Genomic DNA, 15,224 nt, shown 5'->3' with positions numbered 1-15,224 from the left:
GAAATTAATGCTAAGAAGACTAGGTTACTAAGGCTAAAAATAAGTGAAGATGAAAAGGTGACATTAGGTAACTAAAAGATTGATCAAGTGGACAGCTTTTCTTACCTTGGTAGTATTGTAAGTGAAAATAGTGGGAGCAGTGAAGATGTTAAAAGTACAATAGCCAAGGCTCAGGGTGTTTTTTCACAGTTGAAAAAAGTTTGGAATAATAGGAAGATAAGTCTGAAAACCAAGTTTAGAATATAGGAAGCTCCAGTGATGACAGTGGTCAAATATGGCTCTGAAGCATGGGTGCTCCAATATGTTTTTCAGAGAAATTACCTACAAATTATTTTGGGTACATGGCTGACTGACCATATTTCAAACAGTATGCTGTACAAAAAGTGAGGTATAATCTGGCTTTCTAGGGCTATAATGAGATAAAGGTTGAGGTGGCTGGGGTATGTTCTGCAGACAAAGGATGACAGATTGCTAAAGGTTGTCCTTTTTTGGCTAAATGGAAAGGTCATCCATGGTTGGGATAGGAGGATGTCATAAAGAAAGATTTAAGGGAAATGGAACCTTCAGGGAAGTGTGTAAAGCAAGAGGCTTTGAATAGAGTAGGATGGAGGAGTTTGTGCAGCTGTGTTGGCCTCAGGAAGCTAGGTGCCGTGGTGAGTTTTTAGTTATAGTAGATTGGGTAAGATCCCTAGAATTCTGACAGTGCCTAACCTTGGACTTAGATGTATATATGTTTAGATAGTGGGATTGGCTTATAATGGGCATTATCATAGCAATGGCTGAGTAAAGAAAAAAGTGGGGTCCATTTATTATTTTTCTTTTCAGCCATGCAATTTGTATGGAAGGAGTTGTTGTAGAAACTTTGCAGTCCCTTGTGCTCACATATAGCCCAGGATAGGCTATCTATAGTTTTGTTTATGTACCATAACAGTCCCCCCCCCCCATCTTATAAAACTAGACATGACCCAAAGTTACATACAAAATGGGAGTAGTCTTTTCTATAAGTTCTTTTGAAGGGAACATTATCAGAGGCAATGCTATAGCTTTGCCTATAATAAAGGTCATAAGATCTGTAGTTCTTGTATCCCTATTAAGAGTCAAAAGTGATCGTAGGGCAACTAACCCCACCCCCAGGGCCGTCGTTTGGGTGCAGCAAGGGCAGCTGCTCCCCCCCAATAATATGGATAAAAAACATTATATATCCCATGGCCTTTGACTATCCAGATATGGACCCCTCTTTGCCCCTCCAATAAAAATGTTGGAGAATTGCCCCTGCCCCACCCCCCACATACCCTCTTGTACCCAAAAACGTCCAATCAAAAATTTTGAGATAACCATTTTGTTCAAAATAGCCCAAAGATCAGATAACAAAAACTCCAGGGTTGACACAACCCCCCAGAGTCCAGGGGCAAGTGTCATATGCAATGTAAGAGTCAATTGCATCCTGTCCAAATTTTGAGGCTGTTATTTTGCTTAAAATAGTCCACATATCATATAACAATGCGTTCAGGGTTGACACAAACCCCTAAAGCCTAGAGGCAAGGGTTGTAAGCTATGCCCTGGGAGCATATAAGGTTTATAACAAAGGGGTGGTTGTATAGACTTTGAAGAAGGCTCATTTGATTAGAAATTGACAGTTGTTGTTCTCTTCTTAAGAGTCAAGAGTGATCAGAGAGCGTTGACCCCTGCTTGCTCTTCCCCAGATGCATCCAATTAAAATTTTGAGATAGGCATTTGTTCAAATTAGTCCAAATATCATATAATAATATGTCCAGGGGTGACCCAACCCTGCAGAGCCTGGGGGCATGGGTTGCAAGTTGTAACCTAGGGGCATAGAAGGCTTCTATGGAAAGGGTGGTTGTATAAACTTTTAAGGGGGCTCATTTGATTTGAAATTGAAAGTTTCAGTTCCCTTTTTCAGAGTCAAAAGTGATCTGATGGCAACTAGCCCCCCACCCCATGCCCTCTTTTCCCCTGAATGATGTGTAACATCACTTAATGGCTTTTTTTTATTCTCTCATAATTGGATAATGGATTTTGGGGAGAATTATATTTTGAGCCCTTAAGGACAACAAAGGCTCAAAACAGCCCATAGCAATCATAAACTTAAAAATAAGTCTAAACAAAACTGGCTAGGGAGAAACAATTGTCATTTGTAGCTGATTCAGCTATGATAATTATCAGTTTTATTAGTCTTAAATAGTAAAATTTTATTATCAAAACAAATTTCCAGAAATTTGTAACATGAGCCAGAAACTACAAAAATGACATCAGCTTTACTTTTATGTCATTTTTGACGGATTTCTGGATCTTTTTAAAATACCTGCAAATTTATTTTCAAAATAACATTTTACTAAAGACTATTGAAAATATTACCTACTTTTCCTGATTCAGCTACAAATGATGATTTTTTCTCATTAGCTACTTGTTTTAAGAAACATTTTTTTAAACTTTTGGTTACTATGGACTGTTTTGGGTCTCATGAAGGACTTGAAATGTAATTTCCCTAAGAAGCAATTATTCAGTCATGAAATGGACAAAAAAATGGCATCAAGCAATGTATTTACTTTCGTTCTAGTTAAATTTCGTTGTCAGGTGCAAATTTGTAACTGCCAATCTTTTCTCCTTTCTTTCTTGTAAGGCTTAGAAAATTCAAGCCTATATCCTAGCTAAAATTACAAATCTACTCTACCATAACTTTGGAAAAGGATTGTAAGTTATGTACTAGGGGCAAAAAATTACACTCCAAAATAAACAGAATTTACAAAGAATAATCAATGTAAACTTTAAATGAACAGAAAGTACCTGAAACAGGTGCAGGACTAACTTAACTGAAAACAGAATACATTTCAGTTTTCTCTTTTATAATCTTGATAAATTCAAAACTGCTCAGACTTTCAGGAAGGAACATTATTCATTCTGGCAGTGTATATGGCACAGTAATACAAGTGCCACTACTGGCCTCTGATAGTATTGCATCTGAGCAATTCCATGGGTTATATGAGGTCTTCCTGCAGTGATATTATAGCCAGTTTGGTTATAACAAGTGCACTACTTGTAGGGGGAGTAAGTGCCACAGAATTAACCCAAGGTGCCATGACCTGTGTTACCACTAATAAATATATATCTTTGAAGGGGAGTAGATCCTTTGGTGGATACTACTATAACATTGATTCTAAATACTCTCTTTCTTAATGTACCAGGGCTCAGGAAAATAATCTAACAGAAAATATAACTCACTTCTAATTCCAATCTCCACTCCAAAATTCTATCTATTATTGACTCTGAATGTCAGCTAACTAAGAAACATGTATACAGACAAAAAGTAAGGTTGCCTCCATGATGTGATTGATAAAAATAGAACTTTGGACCAATTTCTTTCCTCTTGCCATTTTAATGCATTCAAAACATCTGTTTTACGCCTCTTTTTTGAAGCTTTGAAAAATTTGAAAAAATTCAAATGAATTTGCTGAAAAAATGTGCATTGTCAGTTTAATATACATACACAGATATTTATTCCTTAAAATCTTAATTAATTTTTGATTTCTTAAAGTTGTAAAAATTAAAACATTTAAAAGAATTTTTTCAGTAAAGAACAAATTATATTCTAGCTTTTAGAAAGTATAGGGTTTTAGAATTCTACTTGTATCAATTTCTGTTTGTTTTGAGTTTGACTGTGTTATTTATTTTAATTTCTGTTTGTTTTGGGTGTCATTTATTTGTTGATACTGATTTGTGGTAGTTGAAAGCTTAGTAGATTATTTGATTCTATTTTTTTTCCATTTTTAGTTTAATAGAGTTCTTTACTTTTTTTCAAAAACCTACTTTGCAGAAAAATGTTTTTTTAATTAATTTCTGCTTGTTTTATATGACGCAGCCTTTTTCAGGGAAAAAGACTGAGCCTTTTCTAAAGTTAAACAACCATCCCTTCTGTAAAAACCTTAAATGCCCCCTGGGCATAACTTATAACCCTTGCCCCTAATATCTGGGGTTTGTTTCAACCCCAAAATCCTTGTTATATCATATTTAGACTATTTTGAATAGAATGGCTATCTCAAAATTTCTATTAGATGTATTTTGGGACAATATGATGTGTGTATGTGAGGGGGGGGGTAGCTGTCCTACAATGCACTTTGACTCTTAAAAAGAGCACCAGAGCGTCTGATTAACAATCCTATGAGCCCCCTTCAAAATTTATATGATGATGCTTTCTATAAAAAACCTTATATGCCCCCAGGGCATAACTTACAACCCTTGCCCTGAGGGTTGTGGGGGAGTGTCCCCCTCAAAAACATATTTTCTATCCTTAAATCAACTATGCTGAACAAATTGGCTGCATTGAAATTTTTATTGGATGTGTTTGGGGGAATGATGGGTGTGAGGGGCTAATTGCTAGGCTGGGGGGGATTTGTTATCCTCTGACATAATTTCCATACCTTTCAAATATGTTGAACAAAATGGCTATCTCAAAATTTTGATTGGAAGTGTTTAGGGAAACGATGGGCATGGGAGGGGGGGATCATTTGCCCTCTTATCACTTTTGACTAATAAATTAGGCACTAGCCCTCTCAATTTCCAATCAAATGAGCCCTTTTTGAAGCTTTTACAACTAAAATTTCTATAGAAACCTTGTATGTACTAAGGGCATAACTTGCAAACCTTGTCTTGAGTGCTATGGGGGGAGGGTTGTCATCCTCAAAGACATAATTTCAAGACTATTCTACTATGTTGAACAAAATGACCATATCAAAATGTTTGAGAAAATGATTGGTGTAAGGGGGGGGGGTTGATTCTCCCTCCAATTACTTTTGAATATTAAAAAGGGCAATAGCCCTCTCAATTTCCAATTGATTGAGCACCTTTGAAGTTTTTACAACAAAGCTTTCTATAAAACTTTGTGTGCCCCCAAGGCATAACTTACAACATTAGTCCTGAAGGCTAGGGGGGGTGTGTCATACTTAAAGATATAATTTCCAGACCCTTCAACTACGTTCAACAAAATTGCTACATCAAAATATTGATTGGAAGTGTTTGGGGAAATGATGGGCATGGGGGGGGGCATTCACCCTTCAATTGCTTTTTACTGTTAATGAGGGCAATAGCCCTCTAAATTCCCAATTGAATGAGCCCTTTTTGAAGTTTCTACGACAACGGTTTCTATAAAAACCTTATATACCCCCAGGGCATAACTTACAACCCTTACCCTGAGAGCTGTGGGGGAGGGCGGGGTGTCATCCTCAAAGACCTAATTTCCAGTATTTTTAACTATGTTGAAAAAATAGCTATCTCAAAATTTTGATTGGATGTGTTTGGGGAAATGGTGGGTGTGACAGGGGGGTTAGTTCCCCTTCAATCACTCAACTATAAAAAGAGCACTAGCTCTCTCAATTCCCAATTGAATGGGGCCTTTTTGAAGTTTCTACAACAACCCTTTTTGTAAAAACCTTATATGCCCCCTGGGCATAACTTACAACCCTTACCCTGAGGGTCGTGGGGGGTTGTTGTCCTTAAAGACCTAATTTCCAGAATTTTCAACCATGTTGAACAAAATGGCTATCTAAATTTTGATTTCATGTGTTTGGGGAAATGGTGGGCATGAGAGGGGGTTTAGTTCCCCCCCCCCCCCATCACTTTTGATGTTTAAAAAGGGCACTAGCCCTTTCAATTTCCAATTGAATGGGCCCTTTTGAAGTTTCAATGACAACAATTGACCAAAAAAATGGAGCGTAACTAGACCCCTCCACGATTATTGTTTTCCCGAAGTCATCTGATAAAAATTTTAAGATAGTCGTTTTGTTTAGCAGGTTCAAAAACATTGTAAGTATCTATTTTAGGATGACTTTGTCCCCCATAGTTCCCGGGGGGAGGCCTGAAAGTTATGAAGTTTACCCAATGTTAACATATATTATTGGTTATTGGGAAGTATACAGTAAGGTCGGGCAGGGACGTACGGAGGGGAGAGGGGCCTCCGGACCCAGCATCCCCCCCCCCCGAAATCTCACGATTTTTTAATTTTCCCATAATTTTCTGATTTTTCTCACAGAATAATGAGTTTAAAGGATTTGCCCCCCCCCCTCGAAACAAATTCATGCGTGCGTTCCTTGGGTCGGGGGTTATGTAGGAGGATCTTTCCATGAAGGAAGTTTTCATGGGGGAAGGGACATTGCTATGAAGGGGACGCCGAACTTCCCTGCATTATTTGAAAAAAAATATCAGAAATTAAATAAAAAAAAACAAGTTTTTCAACTGCAGCAGCAGCAACATCAAAACTTTAAACGAACAGAAAATATTACATATATGATTGGGTTCACCCTCCTAGGCAATACCTCCCTCTTTAAGCCAGAGATTTTTTAGTACTTTCATAAGAGCTATTTATTCTAATTAACGGCCTTTGTGATTAAGCAGTCATTTTTAAAGATTTGAACTTTCGCTTAAAGAGCAAGGTATTGACTAGGGGGCGAACCCCCTAATGTATGTATTAAAAATATATGAATATAGAAGTTCGTTAAGTAAGTTAATTCGTAAGTTATGTATATTTATCACTAATAAAAACGTTCGTAAATAAAATGAAACAAGTTTCAAGAAAGCCATTTAACCAAATAAAAGTAAATTAATATGAAAATTTTGTTTTAATTATTCATGTACTGTGAGCCAAGATCAAAACCTGCATTTATTAAAAAACGTTCAAAAATTAAATTTAAAAAAAAAGTTTTTTTTAACTGAAAGTAAGGAGCGACATTAAAACTTAAAACGAACAGAAATTATTCCGTATATGAAAAGGGGCTGTCCCCTCCTCAACGCCTTGCTCTTTACGCTAAAGTTTGAGTTTCTCACAACTCTATTTTTTTAAACAATAAAAACTTTAGCGTAAAGAGCAAGGTGTTGAGGAGGGGACAGCCCCTTTCATATACGGAATAATATCTGTTCGTTTTAAGTTTTAATGTCGCTCTTTACTTTCAATTAAAAATACTTTTTTTTTTGAAAAAAAGACTGAAACCCCTCAAAAATCATGTCAGATCAAAATGAAAAATGCACCATTGAAATCATCACTGTCAGAAATCCTATACAGGTAAATTCCAACCCCACCTTGAACAACAGGGAAAATCACTTTTTTGCATAGAGGACTGACATGTCCTCTTTTTTTCTTTTTTTTTTAAATTGCTGCTAGCAGAGTGCTGGGACATCATAGAGAACTGTTTAAGGGAACACTAGAAAGTTAATTTTTATATCTACACTCTTTTTAATTTTAAACTCCCTAAGAGTATTTTCAAAATCTTAATAGGGACAAAACGGGGAGGGGGGGGTACAAGTACCCCCCCCCCCCCCCGAATTAATGTCACTTGAACTAATAGACAATTGTAACATTAGAGAGATATTTAAAGGCTCAATTCTATGCTTTTGACCTTTTCACTGTGTTTTTGTATTATTTATAGTTGAAAAGAGCATTGAAAACCTGCATTGAATGATGATATAACTTTGAAGTCTTACTGAGTTAAATTTCTAGGATGTAGTAAAAAGGCTATTGGAAGCAGCAATATATATATATATATATATATATATATATATATATATATATATATATATATATATATATATATATATATATATATATATATATATATATATATATATATATATATATATATATATATATATATATATATATATATATATATATATATATATATCCAGCTTTTCTCACAGTTCATGGTAATGAACTGTAAGTAAGGAGTGATGCAGCCCAATATTAACCAAAACTAAAAAAAAGATTGTCTGGATAACAATAGATACATTGAAAGAATTGAATTTGATGCTTATTCTAAATATGTAAAATTCATTAAATTTAATGGTATCCATCAAAAGTTACAAGTCTGAGAAAATTTGCCCAATTTTTGAAAAAGGGGGGAGACTCCCCAAAAAATGAAGGGATCTTAATGAAAATTAAACCATCCGATTCAGCATATCAGATAATCCTACTGTAGAGGTTTCAAGCTCCTATATACAAAAGTATGGAAGGTTGCATTTTTTGTCAGAAGAAAGATCATGGATGCATGTTTATTTATTTTTATTGTTTGTTTTCGCTAGGGGTGATCATATCGAGTTAGTGATCGTAGAAGATCGGAGGGGGTTTGTTTGATCGGAAATCAAAAGTTCTAGTTCCCTTTTTAAGTGATTAAAATATTGGAGGGCAGCTAACCATCCCTCCCATGCTCATTTTTCTCTTGAAAATCACCCTATCAAAATTTTGAGATAGCCATTTTTTTCAGCACAATCGAAAAACCTAATAATTATCTCTTTGAGGAGGACTAAACCTCAAACTCCCTTGGGGAAGGGCTGCAAGATATGAACTTTGCCCATTGTACATATACTATTGGTTTATTGGGAAGCATACAGACGTTTTCTTGTGGGATTTTTCTGGTGTAGGAGGGGGACTGGGGACTTGCAATATTGATTAAGGGGCAAACTATTTTTTTCTGGTCCTCCCAAAGCACTGTATGCTATGGCTTCTTACTCTTTTTTATGTATATTGTCTTGCCTGCTTTTTTTCAGATATAATTGCAATCCTTAAATTTAATAATTTAATTTTTTTTAAGTATATTACGTGCCTTCATTGATTTCAATATTATATTCTGTTCATTGACCTTGTAAGGATTTTCTTGTGGGAGGAAATCTATTCTGTGTGTCTGGGGAAAGGTCCGGAGCTGACTATAAAAATGCAGCACTTTACCAATCCAGTGGAAAACACCAAATCCTGTAATGCTTTAACGCAATTTTTAACTTGGTGATTGGATCTGAGCCCCTCTACTCTGAAATATAAAAATTCCTTAGAAATAAGCATTTTCAGCTGTTTAAGTGCAAAAAAAAACAGTGTTTTCCTCTAATCTATGATCGAACTTGAGATTAAGAACTTTTGCAAAGGATTCTGTTTTTATTTTTATTTTTTTATATATATATATATATATATTTTTTTTTTTTTACAGACAAGCTTAAGTAAAATACTGGATTTTATGTCATTCTTAAAAGTAGCAGTAAGCCAAATTACCCAACATGGAAAGTGACGAGGAAATTGAAATTATTTATTCAAAAACTTCAGATCCCTCAGCAGTTAGTTGTGTAACCAAAGTAAGTTCAACACCTGAACCACCTAAAAATGTAAGTATTCTTTCTTTTTCTTCAGTTGACATTGTAACTATGTGTATGTAAAAAGGTTTTCCCCACCATTCTAAAATGTGGTCAGGGTTCTATCCAGGGGGAGGAACTGCAAGGTTCCCCTTCCCCTGGATTTTTTGTCCAACTTAAAAAAAGTAACTAAAACGCATAAGAACAAATTTTTGTTCGGTTTTGTAAAGTTTTGCTCCCCAAGCAAAAATGCCTCTTGACTTACTTACTTTTGACTTAGAGCTCTTGCTCGGCAAGGTCGCCAGAGTAGAGGGAACCAGACATCAGCACCGTTAGTCGTTTCTAGATTATTCTGTCCCAGGAGAGGGATCAATGTTCCTGGTAGTAAGTCGACCGTGGATGACGTCCACCTATCTTCTTCGTGGTTTACCTCTGGGGCGTTTCCAGCCATTTGCAGTTGAATCGAAGTGGAAGATTAGTTGGGCAGGTGTTTGAGTGGGCAGGCAAAGTAGGTTACCATACTAATGCAGTGAGCGAGACTTGAGCTGATGAGTCCCCCAAAACAAAAATTCCTCTACCAGCCCCCCCCCCCCCAAACAAAAATCCTTGATGGTGGTTTTCTTCATTGTTTCGAAGTGAAGACTGCTGATGCTTGGCCTTTTGTGTTTCAGTTACTTAGTTTGTACTCAATCCAGAAGTTATAACTATTTATTCAGAGCAAAAAGATTGATGTTTTCAATAGATCTTTCCAATAGTCAGCAGGAAAATATAATAGAGGAGAGAAACAGTTTATTCACATGCAGGCGATTTAAAAATAAGCAAAGGAAATCAAAAGGGAGTTCAACTTTAATGCTTCCTTCTGTGTTCTGGATAAAACTGTTAGGAAATAAAGGATCATCTTTATTCAGTCTATTTATTCTATTAAGTGTTGCTTCTAGTACTTTTACCTCTTCCTAATATTTACTATCTTATTTAGTATTTATATCTTATGATTTTTATTACATAATTCTTCAGAAATACCAACTTCGAGTTGCCATATTGAGAGTTTTAGTTCCCGTGAGATATGATTTTGACTATTTTCTGACTGTGTATGTAAATAGAGCTTTGTCCAATAACTAGGCTGAAACAGAGCTAGATACGATATGACTATTGGGAATGAGGAAGGTTATGGAATGAAGGAAGGGAAGGAATGAGGAAGGGTATCTACCAGAAGGGATATAAAAAAAATGCATCATGATTAACAAATTTCTTTGGGGTCCAACTCGATTTTCCATTTATGGGAGGTTGGGGTGGGTGGGGGAGTGGGAGGATAAATTTTCTGTCGGGGTACCTACCAGAATTAATACTAGTTTTTCCAGCATTGAATACTAGATAGTTGCTGGGTTTTTTTTTTTCACTTTTTCTCTGTCAATAAAAACTATGTCTGATAGTTGAACACATTTTTCCCAGTGTTTTTGCGTTATTTGTTTTGTTCTGGATAAATACTTCTGCTTTTTTTCTTAATGAGTAGTAGCTCAGTAATGGTATAAGATGAAAATCTTGATATTTTTTTTCCTCTTGTGTGGGGATTGTGGAACAGACAAGAAAAGTTCCCCTGAAGTTTGTGGAATTGTTAGTTATTTAGAAAATAAACTTGTTTGTTCATTTAAATTTTTGTTTTTGAAAAAGAAATCTCGATTAGTTTTGCTTGTAAATAATAAAACCCTTCATAGTACTGAAAGGTAAGTTAAGAGAATCACCCTCATTAGTAACCGAATTCCCCAAAAGTGGAATTGGGAAGAAAAAATAAAAACATCAAATTATTATCGTCTAAGGTCTTCAAAAATACCATCTAAATCAACATATCCGTGTGGACAGTAATTTCATATTCCCATCTAAAAACCGCAAAATTTGTTATTTTTTCTTAAAATGAAGACAGCCATTAATGTGTTTATTTGCCTTTTTCTTTTTACTAAGATTATCTTACCAAATTGTGGCCGTAGAATATTGGAAAAGACTTGGTTTGAAGGAAAATTTAATCTTTTATTGACCATTTTAAATACAAAAAAGATGTTTCCCAATCAAAGTATCAATCTCCAAAGTGTAGTGTCGTAAAATCGCGGATTGGACCCGAATAGGGCAAAAATGCTGTCAACCAAAGACTCTATAATAGTCACTTGTTTTACAATGCTTAATAAGCTGAACATGATATTCCAGTTTAAAAGTATACACCTTTGGGGAATTGTGTAACATTACTCTTGTATAAATGCCTCGTAGAATAACCTTGCAGAAAACTTTCTTGTTTGATTTTGACGATGAGAGTTTTTTAGAATATTTCCAAGATTTAAAAACTGAAAAGTTTGATTGACAATATGAAAGTGTTCTCAGAACCCTTGAAAGGAGGCTGCATGCACTATCAGCAAAACATAAATTTTAGTATTTTCCCCGAAATTGTTACCTTTTCTTTATATCAAACAAATTAAAAACACATATAAATTACATAGGAAAAATAAATTGACTTTTACTTGGAATTTAATAAAGACTTTATACCCTTAGCCTTTTTGAACACACCCAGGATCAAACATTCTCGCCTTCCCCAAAAGTAAAACATGTGTGTAAATAATGGATGTAATCCATTATATGCGACCCCTGTCCTGGGCGTCGTGGTGGGGGGGTAATTTTATCCATGAAAGTATAGTGATTGAACCTTTTTACTATTCTGAACAAAGTGGCGTTCTAAAAATTTTGCTGTGCTAAGGGTGGGAACATCTAAATAGGGTGGTTGGGGGTGGTTACCTTGTGGTTGCTTTTCAACATGCTCTGAAAGGTTCAACTTAATACCCTCAACTGTTCCTGAGATATTACTGTTACGCTGTTTGCCAACCAACATGCATGTAGTGTTTTTTTTTTTTTTTTTTTTTTTTTTTTTTTTTTTTTTTTTAACATCCTCCTCGATACATCCTGCAAGCTTCACCTTAATTCCCTGAGCCTTTTCAGAGACCCAGGTTCAAACATTCCTCCCTTCGCCAATAACAATCCGTATATAAAGAATGGGCATAACGTGGGGCCGTGTTATCTTCAGAGGCATAGTTTTTTTTTATCTTTAGACGGCTTTGAACAAAGTGGCTATCCCAAAATTTTGATCGGACGTTTTTGAGGGGGTGGCGGCTAAAAAGGGCGTGAAAGGGGTCCGGCTGTCCTCTGATCACTTTTGACACTTTAAAAGGATACTAAAACTTCCTGTTTTGAGCCAAATGAGCCCTCTCCGAAGTTTTTACGACCATCCTTTCCATATGAAGTGGTTAAAAAAAAAAATATTGAAGCCTTATGGCTCCTCCCTACTGGCAAAGTTCTAGCGTTGCCTCTGATAGATTGTAAATGCAGAGGACTTGAAAAATTTTCGTCCGTCGACTGGCTTGAAATTTGGAAGGCGGTGTAGACCAGGGCCAAGGGGAACTCAACAAAGACATGCAATTTTAGCAAAGGAATTTTATCATGACGCCTGAAACTAGGTGCAATGTTCATTTCTCTGATTTGCTTGAAACTTGCAGGGCATTCTAACTGAAACAAAGAGACCTCATGAAGAAAGAAAATGTGTGAAAAAGTTGGGCCGTTTTGATTCCTAACAGAAGAAATGAGTCTAATGTTTTTTTTTTTTTTTTTTTTTTTTTTTTTTTTTTTTTTTACTGAATCGGGTACCTAGACTCGATGAGGGAGATCTCATATGAAGACAACAACTTTTGTCGTCATCAATCCTTGATGACTGGAAACGGCCCAAACTTTTATTCTGTGGTTTGCTTGAAACCACAAGGCCAAAGTGGACGCCCTCCAATACAGAACATTTTGAATAGAATTTGTTTGTATCAATCCGTTACAAGAGAAACCCCCCAAAAATGTTCTTTCAATCAGCTTTAAACTTTCGTTTTCTGCAACTAACACAAAATATAACTAAATGATTAAAATCAACAAACCCATGTTAAATAGGCATTTACCAAAAAAAAAGGTTTTCATAAAGTATTCAGTGATAGTAAAACCTAAGAAGAGCAGGATGGTAGCAATATAATAAATCAAAATTTAAACAATTGGAAATTGCTACGAATGATTAAATGGAATCTAAACCGAACAGAAATCGGATAGGAATAACCAATTCAAACTAAGAAAGAATAAATTACAATGAATGCAAAAATGAAACTTGTAACGAGCGTAAATTATACTACAAAAGAGAATAGGGGACTCTTTCCTCCCTCAAACCTCTAGGACCTGGCTATAGGAAAATAACCTTGAAACTGACGTATGGTATGACCTTCTCACTTGCAATCCATGAAGAATGACTGTATGTTTTTAGATCCCTTGAAAAATGGACACAATCGGAAAGTTGGGATGGAAGATTAAGGGGAATTTCCTTTGTTTTGATTTAATGCTATTTTCCTATCTTAAACAACGCTCAATATCTTCCTCGGGATTTTTTTTTTTTTTTTAGTGATAAGTTCCATTTTTATTCTCCTAAACAAGGCCCAAAAATATGAAAGAAGTATATGTTTCAAAAATACAATTGATTATTAAATAAAAAATAAACTGTCACAACCCCTCTAATTTCTAAAATGCGCTATTCAAGGTGATAGATATAAACAAAGATTGAATAGCACACAGTTTGAAAGAGCTTGGTTATCTAAATTAAACGACTGAACCACATTTTATTTATGTCTTCTCATTTCTTCAAAAACTTATTTTTTAGTTTTTTTTTTAACAGCCTCTGTTCTTTGTGAATTTTCACTTATCCTTGTTTGAACTTTTTATTTATCGTATTTGATAAATTGAACTTTTATTTATCATCAGTCTATGACTTAATTGTAGGTCTTAAGGCGATGGAGGGGGAGTAGCAGTGATCACTTAGAAAGACACTTAAACTTTAAATGTTTGTTCCAATGAGCCCTATCCCGATCTTCCAGGACCCTTGGTTTGATAAATTACCCCTGAGTAGGCCTACAACTTAGGTCATTGAAACGTGCTTCTTTTGTTATCCTACCGTGCCCCCCCCCCCCACCACAGAAAGATCAACCACCTCTCCTTTATAATAGATCACTGTATTAGGAAGCAAATCACTTCAGTTAAATAAAGTATTCAAATAAACGCCAGAAACACTTTTGTGCAATAAGATGGGAGGTGTCACCTTGCAGCATCTTTGTGGAAATTAACCTCATTTCCCACGGGAAAATCTTGCCACCGTAACATTCTCTCCATATGTAAAATTGCACATCCAAAGAGGAAGAAAGACAAAAACTTCTTCCCCAAAATTTTCTCTCCACTGAAAATTCCCCAGACACCCCCCCCCCTCCCTGCAGAAAACTTCCCATCGAAATAAGTCCGTATGTTTCCCAATAACAAATACTATCTGTAAGTGATGAACAAATTATAAAACTAAAAAAGGCACTTCAACTTCTACAATTAGGTTCTCTGATTTTGTAGGGAGGGACATACCTCAAAGGATGCATTTTAATGCCAAAACATCCCAGCTCTCATTGAGCCTTCAAATAAATACATAATTAGTTCTAAGGGAAAGACGAAGGGAGGGTCAAGGTGAAAATTGATGTATAATCCCCAGGGCAGTAACGCGGACTTTTGTTGGGGGGGGGGGTATTTATTTAGGGGAGGGGTACAAAAAACTTAAAAAACGCATCAAAATGTGAACTTGCTATTTATGGAATTATTTCTAGTCTACGCTGTTATTATGAAAGTAAACATTAAACCCCAAAACGAGTGGAATTTATTCCATATAAGAGGTGGACTGCCTCTTTCTCATCCCCACTTTCACCTCATGGTCACAGAAAAGTTCGAAGGGGGCCCATTGTATCAGAAATGGTATTTCAGATGGAAAAACCTTGTATGCATGCCTAGTGGACGTGTTTTTGATCGCAAGGAGTGAACTGTTATTAAGTTCATTCGATATTTATACCAGACTTAGGGGCACCCCCTTCCCCTAAAATGGGAATTCTAAGGCATTCTAGGGGTGAGTCCAATAGTTTTTGCCAACAGGGTTTGATGATTGTTTGAAAACTTTCTTTACTTGAAATAATGCTTGCATATTTTCCAGGGTTTGTGGGGGGGGGCTGTGGATTCGTTTAGAA

This window comes from Artemia sp. Qi Xiang Cuo, unplaced genomic scaffold (genome assembly GCF_049724085.1).
Source record: "Artemia sp. Qi Xiang Cuo unplaced genomic scaffold, ASM4972408v1 HiC_scaffold_23, whole genome shotgun sequence".
Classification (NCBI taxonomy): Eukaryota; Metazoa; Arthropoda; class Branchiopoda; order Anostraca; family Artemiidae; genus Artemia; species Artemia sp. Qi Xiang Cuo.
The sequence above is the reverse complement of the archived record's forward strand: the minus strand, read 5'-3'. Positions refer to the sequence as shown.